Below are 25,296 nucleotides of genomic sequence, written 5' to 3'. Positions count from 1 at the left end.
TCCAAGGACAGTGCTCATGCCCTGAGCTCAAGCCCAGGACTGGAAAAAAAAAAAAAGACCAGATACAAAAGGGACCAGTACATAATGACAAATAGAAAAAGGCAACAGGTTATAAATTTTTCAACCATGTGTATACCTAATAACAGAGCATTAAGATATGTAAGATACAAATGGATGATTATATAACTTTATAGAATTGGCAAATACATAAAGAGGAGTGGTTAAATGTATGATGATGGCAGATTCCTATACATCTGTTTTAAGTGGCAAAACAAACAGAAAATGTTAATGAAGACTGGACTTCTCAGCTAGCAAGCTTAACTGAATAAATATCTAAGAGGACCTGCACTCAACCAAAGCATGAACTCCATTCTTCTCAAGAACCCGTGAAACATTTGTCAAAATTATCCAAGGCAACACTCGACCCAACAGTACTAACTCCATTCAGACCGTCCTTGGAACAGAGCCCATTCCTACCTAGTCAAGTGGTCACTGTGGCTTTTCATCCCTCCTAGTTACCTTTCACTGTCTTCTAGCACCTTCCTCTCCCCTCCTCTTCACTGCACTGCCCTGGTGTCATCGGAGCCCTGCTCACCTCAGAGCTGCAGCAGACATGGTGGGCTCTTCTCACTCAGGACCTTCTTCATTCAGGAACTACTGATTGCTTGCCTGGCAAACCTGGACCAGATCAGTGGGTTTCTGCTTTGCCTTCTGGATAAACATTGAGACTCCTACCAAGACCTATGAGCTTTTATTATCTTCTATCTATTTGTTACCTTTTCTCTTAGTGGCCTCTTCTTACCTACCCGCCCTCTCCTGTTCACCCAGGTCTTAAACTAGTAACCCTGGTTACTCCCTCCTCCCCCCAACAACCCATGTCTCCTCCACCCACTGTAACTGGGTGAAGTCATCATCACCATGGACAATTCCTCTTCCAGAAAGCTCTAGCATGCATGCTCCACCTCTGGTCTGCTCATGCGTGTACACACACACACACACACAGTTCAGCATTGCTTTCCTTGTGCTCCTGGGTGGTTCTAGCTGTAAATGCCACCTGTATTCCTTTGTCTGAACTGCCCAGGGCTCTCCACTGCCCTGAATCAAGGACTAGAGCCTTGCCATGGTCTGCAGGGCTTAGGGAAGCACAGGCCTTGTTCCACCCCACCTCTCTCCAAACTAGGTGGTCCCTTCCAATCTAAGATGCCCCATCCCTTCTTCCTTCACTCTGCTTTGCCTACTTAGTTTTTTCCCCTAAAATCTTTCAGTTGTCAATTCCTGAAGTAAAGCCTTTCCAGACTCGGCATAACTGGGTCAACTTCCTCCAGTTCTCACAGGACCATTAACATGTCTTCTGAGCCCTTACATCAGTCTTTAATTACACATTCATTCCTGTGATTATTTAATTAATGTCTCTCTTCAGGACTAGATGGTTAGCTCCATGGTAGGAGAAACTAATCTGTCTTGCTCACCATGGTATCCAGGGCTTGGCAAAATGCCTGGCACCTAATGGGCACTTGGCAAATATTTGTTGAGTGAGTGAATGAATATAATTTAACTATGCTTTTGACTATCTCCTTCATTAATCCCAGAGGCCTTGGGACAGCTGTTCTGTCCATTTTTTCTGCAGTTAGTACTTGTCAAATGCCCATACATTATCAGTATTCTACACATATTTGTTGATTGACTACCACAGCTTAGTCTCTTTTTAGGGGTTTCCGGTGGACACATGTAATCAAGAACTCTAATTGGAAGGAGCATCCTGTAGGTATTGACAAAGGAGCTCAGCCGAGTGCCTTCCATGTATTTTAATTGCCAAAGTTCCCTGGAAACCCTGCCTTTTGATTAATAGCAGGCCCAAACTCTTGTTTTCATTTGTAACCAATATTTCCTTACTTCTTAAAAAATGCTATGAAAATTAAGGATGTCAGAAGGGAAAAGATAAGAGCCTTCACTGTCCTCTGACTTGCTTATCTGTGTTCTTGCTCTGCTCTCAGTGCTCTGTGCTCAGATCAGGTCTGAAGTAGCAAAGTGGCCCAGCTGGCCCAGGCTGGAAGATTGGTATGTTGCCCTGTGTCAGTTCTATTCCATGAGCTGAAGTCCATTCCCTAAAGTTGATGGCAAACAGTGGATCTGAGTCTGGGAAGGACTGACGGTGGTGTGCAAGAGGCAGAGCCCACAGGTTCATGAAAGCCAGTTATTTGCATATCCAGGAATTTGGCTGCTGGCTGTTAAACTATTTGTATCTTGAAAACAGTTATGGTGACAAGATTTATACCACAGAAATGAACCAGTGCTATAAACCAGGCCTTTGTTGTTGTTTTGTTTTGTTTTTCTGTCTCCTAATAGTTAATTTACAGGCATGATTATTAGACTTGGGCATGTAACTTGGCTGGTATTCACAAGCAAAGTACTCATTCACACATAGTCTCAATACTCCATCTGCAGAATGGAGCTCCATAAAAGTAGTTCCTGTATGGTCGCTGTAAGGATTACATGATAATGCCCTTGGAAATGCAAGAGCCTCTAGCTGGGCCCATGCTTATGTCCCTGTTTTTACATTTGTCAGCAGCCTGGGCAAACATGAATTCTAACTTTAGTAATATTTTGAAAATACCATTTTATAAGGTTGAGGCCAAAATTTCCATCATCATCTATGTATTATCATTTGCTTACATGAATGGTACAGTAGTGATTGTTTGCATGTCTTGTTGACTTAGAATGCCTCCTCTCTATGTTGATTCTAGAGGATCACCTCCCAGACTTCCAGATTCAAACATTTGGGGGAGGTCAAGATAACACACTTCAGATGTCAATAATGTCTACCCAGCATTTCCCATTGTCAGAACGCAGCAGGTATCCTGAAAAGTTAAATAAGAAAGGGGAAAAGAGGACAGGGGAGAGGAAAGAAATGGAAAAGAAAAGAAAGGAAGAAAACCAATCTCACTCCACAGTTCTGAAATACCCTGAAACCAGTTCTTTCATAAATCAGACTATGATTAAACCTGACCCAAACTGTCCAGAACAATTTCAAGTCTTTGCCTCACTGTGTTAATATACTATTAATGTCAAAACAAAACTCAACAAAACAAAACAAAACACATGGTGCAAATGCAGAATACTTCTATTTGGCTCTAGAGAACTGATCTTAACCCCACTGGAGTTATTCCATATGATAAATGAGCAAGGCCTCTTCCCTTCCCTTCTGCTTTTTTTTTTTCTCTTTTGGCAATATCAGGGCTTGAACATTCCCTTGACTGGTTCTACCACTTAAACCAAGCTTCAAGTGACTTTTATCAGTTATTTTGCCTATGTGGACTTGTGGACTTCTCTATCTAGGCTAGCTTTGCTTCACCATCCTCAAGATCTCAGATTTCTGAATAGCTAGGATTACACTACCTTTCCAAATTGCCTAGAATTCTAGGTTCTCGTTTAGCCTGAGGTCTTTCAGATACAAGATTTTGGACTAATGACATAACTCACTTTGTCCCTTTAAGAAGGTTTTGAAATGTAGCTATCACTGATTCAGCCAGCCTCTTGCAGAGGAGAGAGCCGTAGATGCTTGGACCAAATGTAGTGGTCAGGATGTGAGGGTGATTGGTCTAATCCAGATATACATAAATAGCCCCATCCCTTCACACTCCTCAATGAAGAATTGAGAAATTCTTTCTCTCCCCTCTCCCCTTCCCCCTCCCCCCCACCACTCCCTCTCCCTCTCTCCCCCCTCCATGCCAAGGATCATTGCAAAACCCCCACTCATGTTTTTTACCCTTCACTGTGTGGTTTATCTACCCCCCCCCAAAAAAAACCCCACTTCCCTGCCACAATATCCATCCTCCATCCAATCAAGAGTCAGGAATTCTTTGAATTGCCTGCAAATTAAAAAAAAAAACAAAAACCCAGAGTCTGCCTTAAGAGGAAAGGCAAAGGCTGCCGGGCATAGCTGTGTGCCCTGCCGGCCCTAGCTCTCTCAGCTTTCATGATGTTCCCCATGCCAGCAGGTCCTGCAGGCACTCAGCCATCCTGAAGACCTGCAAACATCTTCACCAGCAATATCCTTCTACAGATTGATGCATTAAAAGCTGAGGCTTTAAGCCAAATGTAAAGTGGTCCTGCAGAGGCTCTTGACGTCCTTCCACCCTTCCCTTTAACCTTCTCCACTGATGTGTCTCCAAAAATCTTTTTAATCTATTGTGCAAGTTACAATCTCCAGACCCAGTCCAGCGAGGACATTCCTTTCTCCAAATGAGATGACTTTCCAGCTTATTGGACCATGTCTGTTTGCTGAGTCTCCCCCCGCACACCGCCTTGTCCTAAATAATTTATGGCAGTCTTTAAACTCAGTCAAAGTATGTGTTTGTTATCAGTTTGTAAATGCCAAGGGCTTGTCCTATCGTGTATTACCCAATAGCCTGCTCTGGACAGACTCATAAATAATAAATAGGCACACAAATAAGAGAAACTGTTTCTCAAACGTGTATGATATACCAGGTATGGTCATATAGATGATATATACATGAAGTAATCCTGAAAGAACTTCTGCAAGTAAGATGTTGCTCCACTTCTGGGTTTTTTTTGTTGCTTAATTGGAGATAAGAATCTCTTGGATTTGTCTGCCTTGGATGACTTTGAACCGAGGTCCTCAGATCTCGGCCTCCTGATTAGCAAGGATGATAGACGTGAGCCACCAGTGCCTACCTCCATCTTTTTCATTTTTTTTTTTAATGTTGGGCTTGAATTCATAGCCTTGGCACTGTCTCTGAGCTTCTTTTGCTCAAGGCTAGCAGGCTACACCTTGAGCCACATTTCCACTGTGGTTTTTTTCTGAGTAGTTTGTTGGGGGATAAGAGTCTTATAGACTTTCTTGCCAAGTGGGCTTTAAACCATAATCCTCAGATCTAAGCCTCCTGAGCCACCAGTCCCTGGCTACTTTTTTTCTTTTCTTCCTGTCCTGGGGCTTGAACTCAGTCCAGTGCTTTTTTGATGATCACTGATGTATCTCAAGCTGTTCCTGCCACTTGGTCTGCCATGGGTAGTTTGTTCCTATTGTTGATAAAGGGCCAAGGTGAAGTCGAAGCCCATTTGTGCGGTGGATGAGTTTTGTCTTGCAATGATTGGAAATGCCTTGAAAGGTGGCAGCTCTCTCAGTCGGAGAGTCACAGAAATGGGTTTGGCTTTCATGACTAGCACACCACTTCATCTGTAAAGTGAAGCTGTTTAGAATACAGTTATCAGGCTGGGATGTATCTCCACTGGAGTATGTGCTTAGCATGTGCAAGCCCCTGGGTTTGGTCTGTCCCTGACACCCCAAAAAAGAAGAAAGAGGACCAGTCCTGTCATAGTGGCACGAGGAAGGAAAAGAATGAGGCTTGGGAAGGATTTGGAATGTAATTGCTTTCAGGTATCATTATATTCTTATTAGAACATGTGTCATAGTGGGTTGATTTATTTTAATGCTGAAGACAATTGGGTTAAGCATGTTTTATGATGAAATAAAGTGCCACTAGGTGGCCATAGTGCACGTGCCCCACTGGTGAGCAGATACATGAACAGATACACCTGTTCTTCTGTAGCCTAAACAACTAGGACACAGAGAAGCTGGCTATCTTACCAGAACAAATCTGTGGCTTGGCCAAACAGTCTGCCCTCCATTCAGAGACACTAGTGTTCAACATTGCCTCTCAGTTGGACCACCTTAGTTCCAGCTCACTCAGAACACACAAACTAGAGGGGACAAAACTCACAATTTTGGCAGATGGATGGTATCCAGGCATCTCTGGAAGCACAAACAGCAATCCCTTTGTGTGTGTGTGTGTGTGTGTGTGTGTGTGTGTGTGTGTGTGTGTGCAAGCACGTGTCTTGTGTTTAAGATTCTTGGATACAAATGAAGAATGTAAGAGCCTGCTCACACGTGACTGTCTCATTCTGGATTTTGAAAGGGGGTGGAGCAGCCCAAGCGGTGCTGACACCAAGCCTGAATCTCCATCCTGCACTGGTGTCCAGCATACTCCGGGAAGGATTTATAAAGGGGCTCAGTGGGTGTCACTGCCAAAAGCAGGAAGAAAAGAATCATTGCCCCAGTGCCAGCCTTCCAGAGTCAAGTTTTTGCAGAGACTACATTAGGACAGTATAAAACTTGCTCCCTTCCAGCATTCTTTCTATTTAAGGACCCTGCCTATTTTTAGATATTCCTTGTCTTTGCCAACTCTTTTTGATCCCGTGTGAATAGCCCAAGGGACCATTCTCCCATTTGTACCATTTGCCCCTTTTCAATGCTGCCAGTAGCTGTCAAAGTCTGGCCACCCCATGGTTGTTGCTTCCCTCCAGATCCTCACACACATTGGCCACTGGCGGTAACTGGATGGGTTTTATGGGAAGGAGATGAAGCAAGAGAACGTTACCATAGGCCCTGGGGAAGGACTGACACTGGATGAGGGAAGAGGGCATTTGGAAATGAATTAAGACCTTGTAAGCCAAGAGGTTGACCTAAAAGATAAATCTTCCCCTGCTATCTCATGTCTCCAGGAAGGCCTGTGTTATACTCCAAACACCATTTTTCAGACACACAGTGAGGGCAGGCAGATACCTATATCTGGACACAGCCCTCATCTATCAGAGGAGGCCTCTTACAGGAGGTTACTTCAGTGTTGGCAGGCAGCTCACAGCAGTTTGCTCCTAGCCCTCCAGCTCTGCATGTCTCTCCTCCTTGCTTGCGTCTTTTTGTCTGACTTTTAAAAAACCATTCATCTAGGCTGGGAGTTTGGCCTAGTGGTTAAAGTGCTTGCCTAGCATGCATGAAGACCTGGGTTCGATTCCTCAGTACCACATATATAGAAAAAAGTCGGAAGTGGTGCTGAGGCTCAAGTGGTAGAGCTCTAGCCTTGAGAAAGTCCAAGGACAGTGCTCAGGCCCTGAGCTCAAGCCCAGGACTGGCAAAAAAAAAAAAAAAAAAAAAAAAAAAACATTCATCTTTCTCATTGTCCACTGCCCCCTGTCATGTTTGAGACATTACAGAGCTACTAAGTTGGGTATGGCTTTTTTGAAAACTGGACAGACTTGAAATTTCTGGCCCTTGGGAGCAAGCAGATCAGGCAACAAGAAGGAAGGAGAGATGTCACAAGGACATCTTACTTCTCATTGCCATCAGCTTTCTGCACATGACAACCAAAGATCTTCCCTGACAGCCAAAGATCTACAACCCCAGCACCTTTTCACTATACTGAGTCCCTGAGCTTGTCTGGAATTCTGTAAACTAGACCTTTAGATAGGCCCCTGGCATGAAGCTGACAGAAAACGAGTACTTCCTTCCCAGTGTTTTCGTGATTCTGAACTTTCAAGCCTCCAATGGCAAAACCATTCTCCTATAAATTGTTCTTTTACAAACCACATGGATGAGTGTTATGTTACAAAATGATCCTAACAGGATTGAATTACCAGGCTATAAGGTTTCACATTATGTAGGGAGCCTGATGGATTTGATTTGGGAAAATATCCTTATTATGCTTATTGCATTTTCTGGCATGGCATCTATCTGCCTCTCTGTAACTAATTGTTTGGGGTCAGTTTTTCTAAGAAAGCTCACCACAGTTCTCCTTACCTAATTCGAGTCTCCCATTATTCTCTAGTGTAACCTACTGTTTTTTTTTCCCTCTCCCAACACCTGACATCACTTGTAATTAATTATCCATCCATCACCCTGAGCTTTCCTTGACATTTCTCTTCCTTTAGAAATAATGTAAGCTCCTAGAGGATAGAAACTATATTAATTCATCTCCTCCCACTACTTGAAACAAGGGTTGGCCCACAGGGATTGCTTGAGTATTTGTTTTGTTAATGAAAGAAAAAGGGAAGGAAGAAGCAAAGTAATGACATTTTTAGGTTGCAAATTCTTGACTTGAGGACTCTGTCTTATACTAAGGGACGTTTCAAGTCCTTTCTGCTCTCTGCTGAAGTGAACTTTGCTCTCCTAAAGCAGGTGTTTTCCTCCCAGATTATTTTTATGGGAAAAAGTGAAGCAAATATAGATATAATTATTGATTCTCACTCATCAGGTCCCTGTTCCCTATCACCAACATCCTCCTGAGAGCTTGCTGCTGAATTCCCAGGAACCACAGGAAATCAGCCCACTGACCACTTGAAAAGCTCTTATAAAAATAGACCAGACTTGACCTTCTTCCTGTGGAAGGGCCTTTTTCCTCAAGGGAAGCTTTGCAAAGAAATTGTATCTGCTTTTAGGATCCTCCCTTTTCAATCATTCTCCCCAGCAGGATTCATCTGGGTGGCTTCAAAGCCTGGTTCTAAATTGTACTCCCCACTGGCCAGGTCATCCCTTGAGCCCATTGCTCATTTATCATTTCCATGCTATTATATATTCAGAAGGTAGAGATGGACAGAAATGAGGGCTCCCGTGGGGTTTCTAGTGCATACTGATACTCCAGGAAGGGTGGTCCTGTCCTTAGCAGAGGGTATCTTTCCATGACTTCAACACAGATGGACTCGCTTCCTCATTGTGAGCAAGCCTCTGACCGCATTTCTTACCTTCACTTGTTTAAGTGACTGGCAAGCTGTTGATTTACATTTAATTATTTAAAAGAAATGTTATCTCTCTAGCCTAATTGCTAAGCTTTCCCATAAGTGAAAGACAGTCATAAATTACACGAAAAGAACAGTATCACTAACTGCCAATGTCACAGAACCCTTCAGGTTACAGACATTCTTCTGTGGGAGTTGAAATCTTAAATATCCTGAACCAGAGCCTTCTCCTGAAGTAACCCGAATGACTGAACAAGACTCGAAATGGGGCTCTCTTTCTCTGGGCAGTGTTATTGAAAGTCATTCTCTTAGTTCTGTTCAGAACTTTTGTTCCCCAGGGGTACATGGCCCATACCTGAGAAAGAGAAAGCTGATATTCATCATGTTGTGTTCAGTAAATAAGCAGGGGAAGTCAGTCCGCTTAGGAACCCTTTAGTATACAGGAGGAAGAGAAAAACTAGAAAATACAGATAAATAGCAATTAAAAGTTTTTAAACACTGTGGGGCTGAGCAAAACGGCCCACATCTATAATCCTAGCTATTTAAAAGAACTGCCAGCCAGGGCAAAAGCTTGAAAAACAAACCAAAAGCAAAGGTGGACCAGGATATGGCTCAAGTTCTAAGTACTACAAAAATAATTTTAAAAAAAGAGATTGTATGTAATTCTATATTTCAGAATAAACTTTAGTTCTTTTACAAAGTACAATTCTATCTATGTATCTATGTATCTATCTGTCTACCTACCTACCTAAATCTATATATGCATTTATATAAGCGTTTATATTAATTTGTCTATATACTTATATAATCTTATATAATCAGTGTTTATATATATAAAATAATTATATCTAATATTAGTTTGTTTGTTTGCTAGTGCCTAGGATTGAACTTAGGGCCTCATGTTTGAACAGTTTGCTTACTGGGCTGTGCTTAATTATTTGAGCCATGCCATCAACCCTGCTTTTGCTGGTTGATTAAGATGTGCTTTTCTGGGCTTCTCTGCCTGGGCTGGCTTTGAATGGCAGGCCCTTAGATCTCAGCATCCTGAGTAGCTAGGAAAATAGTTGTGAACCCTGGTGCCTAGCTTGTTTATGTTTTTGTACTATGATCTTACTTAGTACAGTAGGATTATTTTTCCTCATTAGTAAACAAATCCACATGTCCGTTTGTAATGATTGCATGGGATTTCATTATGTGAGCTATGTTAACTGATCCTCTATGGTTGGACTTTTGTGTTGTCTACTCATTGTCACTCTGACAGACAGACTTGCTGGAGTCATCTGTGTTCACCAGGCCACTACTTCTTTGGGGGGATTTTATGGGATTTCCTTATTAGACCGAAAGCACCTGGGAACAAAAGCTGTATTTATCCCCCTCCCCCTCCCCAGCCTTCAGACAAAAGCTGATACTTGGCAATGGGATCAGTGGGGGCTCATGCCCATTTATGAAACATTTTACACAAAAATTTCAGAATCTCTACATGTTGTGCGCATTTTTCACTCCTTGATTTATCTGTATGTCCTGTCTCATTTATATGCCCTCCTCCTCTTCATGGTAGCAGAGAAATCAATTGGCAAGATTCAGATCTGCTGACTTTTATTTCAAGATCCCATCGTATCTTTCTCTTTTTGGTGGTACTGGGAATTGAGCTCAGAGCATCCCAGCACTCTACCCCTGAGCCACACTCCTAGTACTTTTGTTTTAGATTGGTTTTTAGATAGAGCCCCACACTTTTTTTTTTTTGCCAGTCCTGGGGCTTGAACTCAGGGCCTGAGCACTGTCCTTGGGCTTTCTCAAGTCTAGGGCTCTACCACTTGAGCCTCAGCACCTGAGTCACAGCACCACTTCTGGCTTTTTTTTTTTCCTATGTATGTGGTACCAAGGAATCGAACCCTTTGTGCATGCTAGGCAAGCATTCTACCACTAGGCCAAACTCCTGATCCCGGGGCCCCACACTTTTGCTCAGGGTGACCTCAGACTTTGATTCTCTTACCTCTGCCTCCCAGTAGCTGGAATTACAGATATGTACCACCACACCTAGCCATTTTTTTCTTTTTGATACATAATAGTTGTAAATATTTGTAGAGACTGGTATGATAATTATATGTGTATATATAAACAATATACACACAGTATGTTATACTCAAATTGCATTGGCTAGCATTTCCATGTTCTTATCTTATCACTTCTTTGGAGCCTTCCAACTCCGTTCTTCTACTTCTTCATAAAGTACGTAATAGGCGTTGGATCACCTCTCCTGGCATCTGACCCATCCTCCACTTTGGGCCTCATTCAAAGCTTGCCTCCAACACTAATCTCCAGGCAGTGGTAACTCTGGTGCAAAATCATCTCTAAGTGTTTCATATTATTCTTTTGATGTACAATTAATCAGTACACATTTTTGACAGGATCATAGCTTCCCCTTATTCAATGTGAGAGTTTTGTGTGTGGCTTGGAGCACAGCGTGCTAAAGGTGGCCAGGAAATACTTGTTGAGAGCAGAAGACCATGTCTCCCAGTGAAGTGAGGCTAGGCACGACCAAGCCCAATGGAAGACTGAGAATTCTTGCTCATTCGCATTCTGAATTGTGTCTGTCCCTGTTCTTCATACTCTAGACAGCCCAGACACTGGACCAGGGCTCTGGCTGTGGTTTGGCCCCTCACTGAAGACATCTGTGGTATAGGCATGTTGCTTAGCCTTTCTGCTCTGCTTTTTCCCCAGTGCCTGCAGATGCCTAGAGAAGTCAAAGTTGACAATTGTCCTTAAAGGGAATAATGCTTTATTTTAACCAACTTCTGGCACAGAGTCAAATTTGTGTCGTTCGTATTTCATAGAACAATGAAGCTTCCCTCCTAGAAGGGGGAACTTTGGGGAACCGGCCTTTTCAGCCTTCTGTGAAACCACTCAGACTCCACCTTTCATGGAGGAGGGAAAGTAGTCCCTTTGGTTGCAAACTTTCCTTTTAAGAATCTTTCCAACAAAGAGCCTGCTGAATAATTAATCACAACAAGACACTTACCATTAACACTGGACCAGATAGGCCCACAGGTCGATTGCTCATGGCTGCATAAAGCTGTATAATTTATGCTTTTGCTTTTCTTATGGCTCTTCCATTTAATTATAAATATCGGGAAGGCAGGAAGAAGTGATAATGATTTAGACCAGAGACTCCCCGGTTAGGGAGAGCTGGCTTCCACTCTGGCCTTTCACTAACTTCCTGTAATTTCCCCATCTTGTATTCCTAACCTATAGGATGAGGATAACGATGGCACCTTGCAGGGTGGTTAAGATGAACAACTGAGGTAATGCCTGTGAAACTCTTATCTGTCAGTGAATGCTGAGACTGCAGTCTTGCTCGATTCCTTTGCCACCACCTTGTTACTGGGCCCAGGACAGCCATACGGTGACACTCATGCCCTGAGCATGAGTGCCTACCTGTGTAGCAATCTGGGTGTTTCTGAGTGAGGCTGGAGCTGCTAGTCCACTGAGACTCGATGGGGGACCGCACAGATGCTTTTACCCCTGCTCTGTATAATGTCTTTTCTGAACCAAGATAGAAAAAAAAAGCATGGTTCCGCCTAGAAGGAAGGAACAGCTTGCTTGCTTTTCCTCTTTTAGCAAAGTCACAGAAATATCTCCAAATCCACTCTCCTTGTTTTCTTTAAAAGCAGTAGCCCAGAGGACCCTGCCCATTTTGATATGTTTATTTTTTTTCCCTCTTTCTTTCCATTACTCACATTTCCTCTGTTGAATTATTGTTGTTGCTACTGGTGGGGGGCCGGGGGAGGGAGTAAAATAAGGGATGAGGCCAGATGAGTGAGGACTCCCGCTAATCCTGTTCTGCCTCAAGAGGCCTTGGTGGGACACTTGCATGACAGTAGTTGGCTTGTTCCAAGGCTTTGCCTTGGTGAGCATGGCAGCGCCTGATGGTGAGATCCAGATTTCTTTGATTCTGATGGATTAACCTGGGTCTAATCACAACAAGCAAGTTCATGGTGAGATGCTGCCCCTCCACTCTGGTAGGAAAGTCAGAATTGGAAGGAGATGAAGTCTTATTAGTCTGGCTCTCTCTTCAGTTCTTTCATTCGGTAAAGTTGTTCCCTTCCCACACACCTAATTCCAATACAGGCAATCAATCAAATCCATAGCCCAGTCATTCACAGCCCTAGTAACCAGGGAGAGAGGAAGGAAATGATTGGAAGGCACTGATTCAAGAAAGAGCATGTTCACTGAGGGAGCTGAAGAGAATCCATTATGGATGAGGAGCTGAGGCTGGGGCTGGGGAAGCTGACAGATTACACCAAGGTGTTAATCTAAACACTGCAAACTACTGGGCAATGAGTGACATGTGATTTGCTTCTTAAAAATGTCACTGTGGCAACTGAGTACAGCATCCGTGGACAGGGAGAAGCAGGGAAAGCACAAGCAGTAGCCTAAGAAAGACCTCTGGTAGAGAGCCATGGGCAGCCAAAGCCATGCCAGTATCACAGATGCCTTGCAGGATGATTTGGGAACACTGGCCCGAGAGCCTTCTCTGTGGGACACTGATATTTAGTAAGTATGTAGTACTGGAAGATGGGCCAGAGTGGGATTTAACTGTGCTAACACCCAATATACCAGAGAATATCACTTCCACATGATGTCATGGGAATGCAGGCTCAGGGGTCTCAGCCTCAGCAAAGTGAGGCACAGGGATGTCTCATGCTGAGTACATTTCCTGCTGCTTTGCTAGGCCAGGCTGGATGCAAGGAGTTTTGTCCTTTCCTCTCCATCCTATTCTCTGGACAGATGACTGGGCAAACCATGTTTCTCTTAGCAATGGGAGAATGACTTCATGAACTGAATTTCTGAGTCATGCTACTATAATTCACAAAGTCTAGAAGACAGTGTCATTTCTGGGAGGTTTGAGGGTGGGAAAGCCTGGAAGAGAGGGGATGGCTCAACTGGCTGTCCAAATGCCACCCACTTTAGGCATAGTGACCAAAGAGACTATGGGGCTACCTGCCCAGATTCAATTGTTTGTTTACTCATTCATTCATTTTTTTCCTTAGCTGCTTGCTCAGGATTTATTCATTTATCCATCTTCCTATTCAAATTCAGTGGTAATTTTGAGCAAAGGGTGGAAAGTTTCACTGAAGGTGAATAAATTCTGGAGCCCTGTTGATATGATATGATATGATGACCATTGTTTAGAGAAACGTGTATTTTGTGTGGGGCAAGTCTTGGGGCTTGAACTCAGACTCTCAACTTTTTTTTTTCCAATCACATCTGGCATTCTACTATTTGGTTCATGCCTCCAGTTACAACTTTTTTCTGCTTAAAGGAAGTCAAGATTTGTCTACTTGCCTAAGTAGAACTGAGATCCTTAGATCTCAGCCTCTGAGTAGCTGAGATTACAGGCATGAGCCACCCATACCAGGCTCAGCAATGTATCACATATTTTAGAATTTCCAAGAGAGTAATAGATCTTAAATTTTCTCAACCATGTTAGGTTATGGATATATTAATTAGACAATTGTGGAAATCATTTCACAAGGTACACGTGTATCAACACATCACATTGCATGCCATAAATATATACTGTTGATTTGTTCATTATACCTCAGTAAGTCTGGGGAAAGGATGTGTCATGTGTTGACGGAACAGAAGACACAGTGAGGTGTGCAGGTCTGCCCTGTATTGTGTGTTGTGTCCACTGGGCTTGTCATGAACCAACCCCTGATGGACTATTAACTTACCATTTAGGACCCCAAGCATGAGATTCTTTGGTTAATTAAATCAATCTGAAATTAATCCTATTCATTTTCAAAAATTATGGACTCCTCTTCACAAAACCCACCTAAACAAGAAGGGAGAGCTAAGATCTCATCTCTTAGATGAGATCTCTAAGATAGAGATGAGATCGAATTAGACTATTATTACTATTAAACCATGACTTACGAGATACTAGGAGCACAAGGGAAATTGGCAAAGCCGACTTCCTGCTTTCATTGTCTACTTTTGTCCCTATGGAGGAGCTTTTCCTTTTCTGAGGAGGAAGGGTGCTCGGGCTGAAGCCTGGGCAAGCTCTCCACCCTAGATTACCACAAACTTGAGACATTCTATTTTCAAAAAGTGAACAGCTACATTAAGAACATCTCAAATGGTGCTAGCAGCCCTATCCGCCTGTTGAAATGAACAGTGGGTGGTGGAGGGGGCCGAGTGTATGGGAAGGGAGGGGCACCTCCTCTCCTAGGACTTCTAAGGATGAGCTGATGTTGCCGGGGTCACCACTGAAGTGGGGCTTTGTAGGCCTCAAGAACAAGGAACTGGCATGTTTTAGAGAATCACCAACTGGATGCTAGTCCTTCTTTTCATTGTTAGCCCAGGATGGGACTTAAAATAATCCAGCAGTTTGGGGGATTGCAAGGGTTCATGGATAATCTTATTGTAGGACAAAGGTCTTCACAGACCAGTACTGTCTCTGTCCTGAACCTATCTTCATCCCTACCAGGCCTAGAGACACTGTCTCCTTCAGTGGCATCGTGCTGGTGGACTGTAGCTGTTTGTGGCGGTTGCTGCACGGTACCCTACAATTAGAGTTATTTGCATCCTCTGCTGGCTTTCCTAGTAAATCTTTTCCGCTCTAGGGCAGGAATTAAGTCTCATGTATGGCTTTCTCCTGCTAGCCACATGTGTTGGTACTTGCTTTGTTAACTAACTAGGATTCCTGGGCTAATACCTTGGAGACACCCGTTACAAGTAGGAGAGTTTTGGTGTGAGAGAGGAAAGCTGATTGGGGCATATACGTACTCCACACATGGGTGGTGTCACCAGTGGAAGATGGGGGGAGGAGACACAAAAGAGGAAGAGACAATGGGAACTAACTGCCTGTTTTGCTCTTGATTGGGGGTCAAAAGCCATTGGAATTGATATTGCATGCTTCTTGAGACTCTAGGTCACAAATGTCTGTGGTTGGTCTAAGATTTCTATAGCTTGGTTGGGTTTAGTTAGTTTTCTTGTGTTTTCTACCGTCCTACCCCAGGGTCTGGGCATTGTCCCTGAGCTCTTCAGCTCAAGACTGCTCCCCTATCCCTTGAGCCTCAGCACCACTTCCGATTTTCTAGTGGTTAATTGGAGATAAAACTCTCATGGACTATAGTTCCCAGGCTAGCTTTGAACCATCAACCTCCTGAGTAGCTAGGATTACAGGTATGAGCCACTGTGCCCGGCCCCCATTCCTTTTTTGAAGAGGTTTATTTTCTATATAAATAATATGTCTAGTCCTGATAATCTAAATATATAAATCTGGTTTCCTGGTATTTATTTTACTGCTCTAGGACCCACGTCTTTGAACTTGCTGGACATGTATTCTTCCACTAAGCTGTACTAGATGTACATATCTAGCAGGGTTTTGTTTTTTGTGTTCTTTCATTATGTTTTTTTGTAGGTCCTGAGGCTTGAACTTGGGCCTGGGCACTGTCCCTGAGTTCCTTTTGCTCAAGGCTAGCACTTTAACACTTGAACCACAGTGCCACTTTGACTTTCTATAATTTAGGTGGAGGTGAGAGTCTCATAGACTTTTCTGCCCCGGCTTGCCTTGAGCTGTGATCCTCAGATCTCAGCCTCCTGAATAGCTGGGTTTACAGGTGTGAGCCAGTGGCACCTGGCTTAAAAGTATTTTTTTAACATTATCAGGTTTTGTTTTGTTTTTTTTTTGGTACAGTTTGAATTCAGGACCTTGAACTTACTAGACTGATCTTCTACCATTTCAATACTGTTTTTTAGCAAGTTATTATTATTATTATTATTATTATTATTATTATTATTATTGCCAATCCTGGGCTTGAGTTCAGGGCCTGAGCACTGTCCTTGGACTTTCTCAAGGCTAGAGCTCTACCACTTGAGCCTCAGCCCTTGTGGCTTTTTTCTATGTATGTGGTACCGAAGAATCGAACCCAGGTCTTTGTGCATGCTAGGCAAGCACTCTACCACTAGGCTAAATTCCCAGCCCCGTTAGCAAATTATTTTATTTATTTTTTTGTTTTGTTTGTACAAGCTTGTTTTATTTATTTATTTTTTGCATTTTTTTATTGTAATTAGTAAAAGGGTTACATGATATTTGCCAGATAGAAGGTGCATTAATTCACGTACATTGATACCCTTTCACATGAAGCAAGTTATTTTAAAAATAAGATCATGAGAACTTTTCTACCAACACTGGCTTTGAGCCATAGTCCTGTTCTCAACCTCCTAAGTAACTATGATTATAAGCGTGAACCACTCGCTCCTAGCGTTACTAGTATTTTTGAAACTGAATTTAGCATTAGATTGAGATTTATTTTAAGTAGAAACATGACATCACTACTAAAAATATAAAACTAGTGTTACTTTCTGTATGGTCCTTATACAAAAAAGTAGAATTGAAGGCTGGGAGTTTGGCCTAGTGGTAGAGTGCTTGCTTAGCATGCACAAAGTCCCGGGTTCAATTCCTTGGTACCATATACATAGAAAAAGCCAGAAACAGTGCTGTGGATCAAGTAGCAGAGTGCTAGCATTGAGGAAAAAGCCCAAAGACAGTGCTCTGGCAAAAAAAAATTTAGAATTGAAAATAGTGAATATAACTTAAATTTATTTACACTGTGTTAACTATTTCATATATATAATCTCATGATTAATCTACCATAAAAATACCAGGGCTTTTTTTTTGTCAGTTGTAGGGCTTGAACTCTGGGCCTGGGTGCTGTCCCTGAGCTCTTCAGTTCAAAACTATTGCTCTACCCCTTGAGCCACAGCACCACTTCCGGTTTTCTGGTGGTTAATTGGAGATAATTATGAGTCTCTTGGACTTTCGTGCCTGGGCTGGCTTTGACTCACAATCCTCAGCTCCCAGCCTCCTGAGTGGCTAGGATTGCAGGTGTGAGCCACTGGTGCCCAGCTATTACCTTTTTTCTTTTTTTAAGCATCCAAACTACCATTGACATTTTGTTGGCAAATGGAGGAGATAAAGAAATCATATTAATTTCAAGAAGGAAAATGTTAGAATGGAAAATGTGTTGTGGTAATTCACATTTGGAACAACCCCAAGTATTAGTAACTATTGACTTTTGGAAGGAAATAGGAACTCTAGGGAAGCATGGAAAAACAAAAACTGCTTGAGTAAGACAGAAGTAGCCAGCTGCTGGTGGCTCACATCTGTAATCCTAGCTACTCAGGAGGCTAAGATTTGAAGATTGAGGTTCAAAGCCAGCCTGGGCAAGAAAGTCACTGAGATTCTTGTCTCCAATTAACAACCAGAGAAATGGAAGTGGCATTGTGGTTCAAAGTGGTAGAGAACTAACCTTCAGCAAAAAGGTCACGGACAGTGTCTAAGCCTTGAGTTCAAGCCCCAGGACCAATGTCAGGAGCTCTTTCTGGGAGGAGCAAGATCAGTGTTTCCTTTCTCAGAGGATCCTTGGACATTCAGATCACCTCACCCAGTGGGTATGTTTGAGATGACATCACCCTGCTTCAAGTCAAAGAGTGGCCCAGGAAGAAAAGGGTTGGTTACTTGGGGCCAGAGACGAAAGGAAAAGAAGCAGGTGATCTGCATCCCTCATGGCTGTAATTCATTAGCTTAAATGAAGACCATTTTCATTGCCTCTTTGGACCAAGGGAAAGGCCTTCTTGAGGCCTCTGGGGACAGCATTGTGCGGTCAGACACACACAGTAAGTAGAGTTGTTGACACTAGCAAATCCAGGTGCATCATGCCAGGTCTTGATCTGCCCCAGACTCTCAACACCAAATAGATGTCTGGACTGCAGAGAGGGAAGCCACAGGCCTTCTGAGCTGGGAGTATTTGTCTTCATGGTTTAGGAAAAAAATAAGAGGTAGGTGGCACATGGTATGCCAAAAATTAACAACGGCAGCAACAGAACAGATACGGCTTTGTGCTGGTGGAGCTTCATGGATGGTATGGGGAGATGCCCAGAGAGCCAGAGCTGAGTACATTGCCAAGAGAGTTTGCACTGCCTTGGGCCCAGATGTGGGAGAAGCTTGGGCTCCTCCCCTAAGCCAGGGAAATGGAAATCAGAAAAGGACTGCACCTGGAATGCGGCCCTAGACCTGCTCTTCTGCTCTTTTGCCTATGTAGATAGTAAGCATTACTGAGTGTAGCACATAAAGGAATCTCATTAGTGAGTCATAGGTTTGGTAATAAGTCTCTCCTAATAAATAGGTGGTTGCCTGATTAGGCTCATCACACTAAACATCTTTCAAGTAATGTTTATCAGCTAGAAATATTAATAAGAAAAAACATCACGTCCTTCCTCAAGTATCTTAGGATCAAGGTTCAAAGCCAGCCCAGGCACAAAAGGACCTGAGACTCTTAGCTCCAATTAACCTCTAGAAATGGGAAATGGGGCTTGGGTCAAGGGTAGGGTGGTAGCCTTGAGCTGAAGAGCTCAGGGACAACGCCCAGGCCCAGAGTTCAAGCCAAATGACTGACAAAACAAAACAAAACAAACAAACCCTATCACTTAAAAGACAATATCAGTATATCTGATTAGAAAAAGAGATTACAAAGTACACACAAGCATGCAGCTCCCCTCCCCCACATACAGTACCTACACCTCACATACTATAACCATATCCATTACTGGGGTTCCTCACTCAGATTTTCTAAGATACAATTGGAAATTTCTCAGTAGGGAATACTAGCTGAGCTATGAGGTCAGTGATAGCTAAAGGAGTAGGTTTCCAATCCTTACGTTTGTTTTGTGCCAATATCAAGGTTTGAACTCAGAACTTCGTGTTGCACTCTCACTCAGCTTTTTTGCCCTAGGGTTGGCACTCAACCACTTGAGCCATGCCCCTAGCCCAGCATTTTTGCTGGGTAATGGAAGATAAGAGTTCCCCGACTGTTCTGCCTAGGCTGACTTCAAAATCACTATCCTCCATGTCTCAGCCTCCTGAGTAGCTAGGATTGCAGGCTTGAGCCACCAGCGCCCGGCTCTCCAGTCTCTTAATGTGCACTTAACATCGAAGGATGTTTCTTTCTCCTCCTCAAATGACCATTTTCTTCATCTGACCTTCACTTCCACATGTCTCTGTCTCAGTTATATTAAAGCAGGTCTGCACTGCATTCCAGGCGCCGCCATTAGCCAATCTCAGTTCTTAGCCAAGTCTTTTACCTCGTTGTGCTTCTGGCTGTTCATCAGCCAGTGACCAGGCAGCTTAGGTTGGAATGGCAAAGTGCCTGTAAGCTCACATTAGCACAAGCACTAAAGGTTCACTGTGACCATTATCATTGGCTTGTTTGATTGTCTAGTCCAGCTGGCATAGCTGGGCTCTCAAACCGTCAACCATGTGGTGAGAACAGTGCTTTTTCTCAAGAGCCCCAGAGCACTCCTTTGAGAAGGAAAGGCTTAAAAGATATTTTGCTCCTTACCTGTTGGTACTCAGTTGGGTCCCTGCAGAGATGTCACTGTCCCTCATGAAATGGTAAACTTCTCTCCCATTGGGGTCTCTTGGGAACCTGTGCCCCAGTCTGCTCGTCCTGGTGTGTCCATGCACTCTTTAAGCTGGTCCTTGCCTGTTCTGACTCAGAATGTCTTAGGTCATTCTGAGACAGCCTTCTCCTCCTCCCCACCTTCTACCTGCTCTGCTGGACATTTGTCATTCTTTCTGACTGCCCAGCATCTGTAGCCCCACCCCAACTCTCACCCCACCAAGCACACACACACACACTCACACAGATACATTGGTCTGGTCTGGCCAGAGTGTTCTTGCTATATGACTTGGGGTCTTCATGCCTTCCAAAATGCTATGAGCAATCCTAGATTTTCCAATCTCTTGAGTAATTTTTGGTTGCTTTACAATTTACAAACCTAGCCAGCTCCTCCTTGTCTTTTCCTACCTGCTGTGCCATTCCAGACTCTCTTACCTATCTGTTGAATATGCTATCTTATTCTTATGGCCTGCTTATTCTTCTAGGTTCTGAACACAACAATTAAATCCATATAGCTCTTGGCTACATCTAGCAGAGAGGCCTTCAGCAAGTGCCAAATGAATGAGCAAGTCATTCAGCCTTAGCACAGCAGAGGGGACCCAGAGTGCGCACAGGATTTCACATGGAGAGACGGTTAAGTCTCTGCATTCTGATATCTCAGTACCACCCCTGGTCTGACTCTCTGTGGGAGCAGTCTGCCTTCAGACTTCCAGAGTGTTGGCCTGGGCTTGACAGTGATGAGTAATCCACCAGGCAATGCTTAGCTTTTAAATCCTGGCCTGTAATATGGTCATCTCCTGAAGCTCACCGCTTAAAATGGAAAGTGGTTACTCATGGTGAAAGGCAGACAATTAAAAACAAAACCCATGTAGGTGTTACTGACACAATAGAGTGCGTGTTCTCAGAGGGATGGAGGATGCCTCCAGGCTCCCAGCATTCACAGCTCTGCCAACAGCTCCAGCTTACAGCTAGAGCTCTCTTGTCGTTCTGCTCCTGGGCTTCTGAGCTTCACCTTCAAATTAGCTCATTACCCAGCACCTCATTCTTTGACTGTTGAGGGTGTTCCATTCCTCGGCTCATAGTGGTATCGAGGAAGGCCATCAGATCAGTATCAGAATGTGGCTGGATGCAGGCCTTGGCATTGCACAAAACTGGATCTGAATCCCAGCTGTTAAAGTTATGAGCTCTGTGAGGCTGAGTAAGTTGCTTGGCCTCTCTGATCGGATTCCCAAGCTCTTTCTCCATAAATCGAGCAAACAGTAGTACCGACCCAGAGTGATTGGGTTAGGTAACGAAAACAGTGTGTATAAAAGCCTTATCATAGTCCATAGCTGCTGCTGCTCTTGGCCAGGCATCCTCTACAGCCTCCATTGCTTCCCCATCCTTCCTATTTCTTTTCCTTTGTTAATGTCTCCTAGCCTCCATACCCCTGCCTCTTGTAAGAGGCTTATTCCACCCTCCCGAGCTCAGGCCACCTTCCTGCTCCCTCCAGGGTCACCCTCCTTCCACACTCTGCAAGTGTCTGGGGGGGGGGGTCTGTGTACCAACCCCACTTCCCGATCCTTGACCCTGGCATTGCTTTCTCACTTCAGGATCCCTGCCCTGGAACTCAAGCAGCAAATAGTTGAGCCAGTCAATCTAGTGTTTATGAAGCCTCAGGATTAGATTGGACCTAGAACCAAGTTCTATCAGCAACTTCTCCCAAGTAGATCACAGGTCTGACTTCCTTTACTTTCTCATGCTCCTAGCTACCACCATGCCTTACCTGCCTCCTGTTTTCAACTGTGGTCCTTCTAGAGCGAGTTGCTGAGGCCAGCTTGTTCTTTTGCTTGCTAAAACCCCCAGAGATGGACTGGAGGTGTGCCTTGGTAGTGAGGTACCTTGGGGTACAGTCACAGGCGGGCTCTGGTCTTTTCCCTGGCCTCATCACTCTCCTCTCCTCCTGCACCCATCATGTCATACCCACATGTGAGTTCTTTTCCTGGAACTCACTAAGCAGGGACCTGCACAGCAGCTTTGTACATGCTGTTCCCTCAGCCTGAGATGCTCCTCTTCCTTATTCATTCTCATTGCTCATTCAGGTGCCATCCCCATAGAAAGTGGAACTCCTTGCTTCCTCAGGGGTGCTGGAGACAGCATGTTGAGCTGTCTGGGTCAACTCTCAGACATTCAATGCTTCCGCATACAGAGGTATCTTCCCAGGGCGCTCCTCGGTGGGCAGAAGCCAGGGGATGGCAGCTCAGCTTGGAGAAGCAAGAGAGCAGGGGTGGGGGTGGGGGTGTGTGTGAGCATGAGGAGACTCAGGCAAAGCTTGGGCCATCATCAGAGGAGGGAGGAAGGTCAGGACACCATCAGCACAGTCAAGGAACAGAAAGACGAAGCAGTGGTCATGCGTCTGCCTTCAGAGAGGAACAGGTAAAGAAGAGCGAGGAGAATTTGCTTGTAATGCAGCGAATACATATCTTCATGTATCATCTGTAACAATGCATGTTACGAGAAGAAAACGCCAAACTTTTAAGCAGCCAGTGTTGCCCTTACATGGGATCTCTAGACCTGAACATTGATTCTATTTTTAATCTTTCCTATTACCAACACTATGGCCCTGGGCATCTTTGTACACAGAAGTACTTTGGGACATCAATCTGTCTCTGTCTGTCTGTCTATCTATCTATCTATCCATCTATTTTTTTTTCTGGCACAGGGGTTTGAACTCAGAACCTGGGTGCTATCCTTTTGCTGTTTCCCTTAAGGCTAGTGCTCTACCACTTGGACCACAACTCCACTTCTGGCTTTTTGCTGGTTAGGCGGACATAAGACTTCTCTGCCCAAGCTGGCTTCAAACCTCAATCTTTAGATTTCAGCCTTCTGCCTTCTGAGTAGCTAGGAATACAGGCGTGAGCCACCAGCACTACATGACATTTTTACATTTTACATAAACATGTTCGCAGGCATTTATGAACAAGTCAAATCAATTGCCTCTGGAAACGTTCAGATGAGCATTTCTCAGTTACTAATGAAATACTAAAGTCAGAACCAGAATTTCCAAGCTTAGGCTTGGAAATCTACACTGTGACACACCTCCCCAAGTCGGCTAGGCTGCCTACAGTTTGGAGGGGATTTGGCAGACCGATAGCCCCTGAAAAAATGGTAAAGGGTGGCAGTGAGAAAGATGCCTGAAACTGTTACTGTTTGATTCTTTTATGATCACTGAGTGTGCATTTTGTAGACTGGCTGGAAGCCTTGCTGTTTGAAACTGTAGCAGAGATTCACAGGAGCTGAAGACTGCTGGCCTATGCTTCTCCTCATAGATATCCAGAGCTCATAGGGAAACAAGATCAAAAGAGACTTTGCTCAGATGCCAGTTCTAGAAATGCAGTAAAATGGAAAGTGGGAATTTCCTGTATGTCGAGTGGAAGGTCAGATCAGAAGGGGAACCAGCTTACACTGTGGCTGAACACGCACCCTTCTCCCTATCGGCCCCCACAGGGGAGCTGAGGGTGTGTTAATGGGTGGAGAGATTCATGACTACTTCCTTACTTCCTTCTGGGTAATGTCTGGGATGAGGCAGAAGAAGGGACTCCTCTGTGAGGGCTGGGGGTTCTTCCTGAGGACCAAAAAACATAGTGATAGGTACCCCAAATTCCAGGTGACCTTTCACGCAGCCTCACCCACTTCTTCCTGCATCCTTCAGTCTCTGAGAGCCTACAATTTGGGTCTCTTAAGATTGGCTTATTTGACCTCTCATTTCTTTTTCTTTTTATCAATAGCTTTCTTTAAAAAAAAAAAAAAAAGGAAAAGAGAGAGAAGTTTCAGGGTCACTGAAAATAAGGCAGAAATTACAGCAAGTTCTAGGCCCCCAAATTGCCTCCTACACAGCCTCCACCCCTGCACACCCCTAGAGAGGCACAACTGTTACAATCCAGGACTATTCATATCAACCCAGGTCCATAGTTTATAGTAGCATCACTCTTGGTATTGAACCTTCGGTGGTTTGGTCTTCCTTGACAGTACAGGGGTTTGAACTCAGGACCTTACACTTGCTACATAGGTGCTTTAGAGTTTAGTTTGTTTTTCTGATCAGGTTACATGTTCTTGCTAAGCAGCCTTAGGTCTCAATATTCCTACCTTTGCTTCCCAAGATGCTGGGATTACAGACGTGAGCCACTGTGCCTGGCTACCTTCTATGGGTTTTGACATATGTAATGGCAAGAATATATACTTTACCTTTCAGGTAGGGTTTTTATCCCCACTAATAATTCTCTTGAATTCTAAGATTCATTCCTCCCGTCCTCTCTCTCCATCCTTCCCTCCCTCCATAGGCCAGAGTTCTGTCTCTCCTAGAAAAAGCACAGAAAAGTATGATACCTTTTCTGAGTGCCTCTTTCACTTAGTGATGTGTTTCTAAGAGATTTTTGAAGCCTTCCCATGGTTGCATCCCTTATTCCTTTTGAGGACCAAGTAACATTCCATTCGTGGACTCTTAACCTCTTTTTTTTTTAAATTCAATTTTCTGGGCTATACTTGTCTACTGAGGCAACCAGAATGACAAACACATTAACTTAAGTGCTCAGCACTACTAAGTGTGTCTTTCTGCACTTGTTCCTTCTGTGGCCCTGCTACCTAAAGATCATCAGTGCCTTTGCTTTACAGATGAAAATGCCACGCTAATACTTGCTCAAGACCATGTACTCAGCAAGGAGTTGTGCTGGGATTTGAACTTGAGGGCTTAGCACCTACATACATTGTTCTATAACCAGGATCATACAGACACCATGTAATGTGCGTGCACGGCCAGGGTGGTTACAATGTCACTGGGCTTTATAATCTATGGGGCCATAAGATCCCATAAGATTGCGCTTGGGGCCTGTGGCTGTCATTAGGTGCTATAGGACTGTATTTGAACTACACCCCCCCAGAAAAGCTCTTGAAACACTGCCCTAGACCTTTTAGCTTCTGTTATTTATTTATTTATTTTTTTGCCAGTCCTGGGCTTGGGCTCAGGGCCTGAGCACTGTCCCTGGATTTTCTCAAGGCTAGAGCTCTACCACTTGAGCCAAGCACCACTTCTGGCTTTTTGCTATATATGTGGTACCGAGGAATCAAACCCAGGTCTTCGTACATGCTAGGCAAGCACTCTACCACTAGGCCAAACTCCTGGCCCCAGCTTCTGTTATTTTTTTGAATAGAGTCTTGCTTTTGGTCCTGGACGGTGATCCTCCTGTTTACATTTCCAACATAGCTAGGATGACAACCACACACCACTGTGTCCAGCTTCCACTGGTTGAGACAGAGTCTTATC

At 43.9% G+C, this 25,296-nt stretch overlaps 1 protein-coding gene across 4 annotated transcripts in view; it reads right to left on the bottom strand.

Moving 5' to 3' along the window:
- The window catches only part of Fgf1 (fibroblast growth factor 1), a 93,430-nt gene that overhangs the window by 28,494 nt on the left and 39,640 nt on the right, over positions 1-25,296 (bottom strand). For 2 of the 4 annotated variants that reach the window (XM_090331310.1, XM_090331308.1), the window contains exon 1: positions 596-813. The exons of the other annotated variants lie outside the window; for them this stretch is intronic. The gene's annotated coding sequence lies outside the window, so the exon portion shown is untranslated. Of the gene's footprint in view, positions 1-595; positions 814-25,296 lie in introns of those variants that run through there. 4 annotated transcript variants of the gene reach the window in all.

Source organism: Megascapheus bottae, chromosome 4 (genome assembly GCF_031878675.1).
Source record: "Megascapheus bottae isolate mThoBot1 chromosome 4, mThoBot2.hap1, whole genome shotgun sequence".
In the NCBI taxonomy this organism is placed as follows: Eukaryota; Metazoa; Chordata; class Mammalia; order Rodentia; family Geomyidae; genus Megascapheus; species Megascapheus bottae.
Note: the sequence above shows the minus strand (reverse complement) of the source record. Positions and strands in the feature narration are given on the sequence as shown.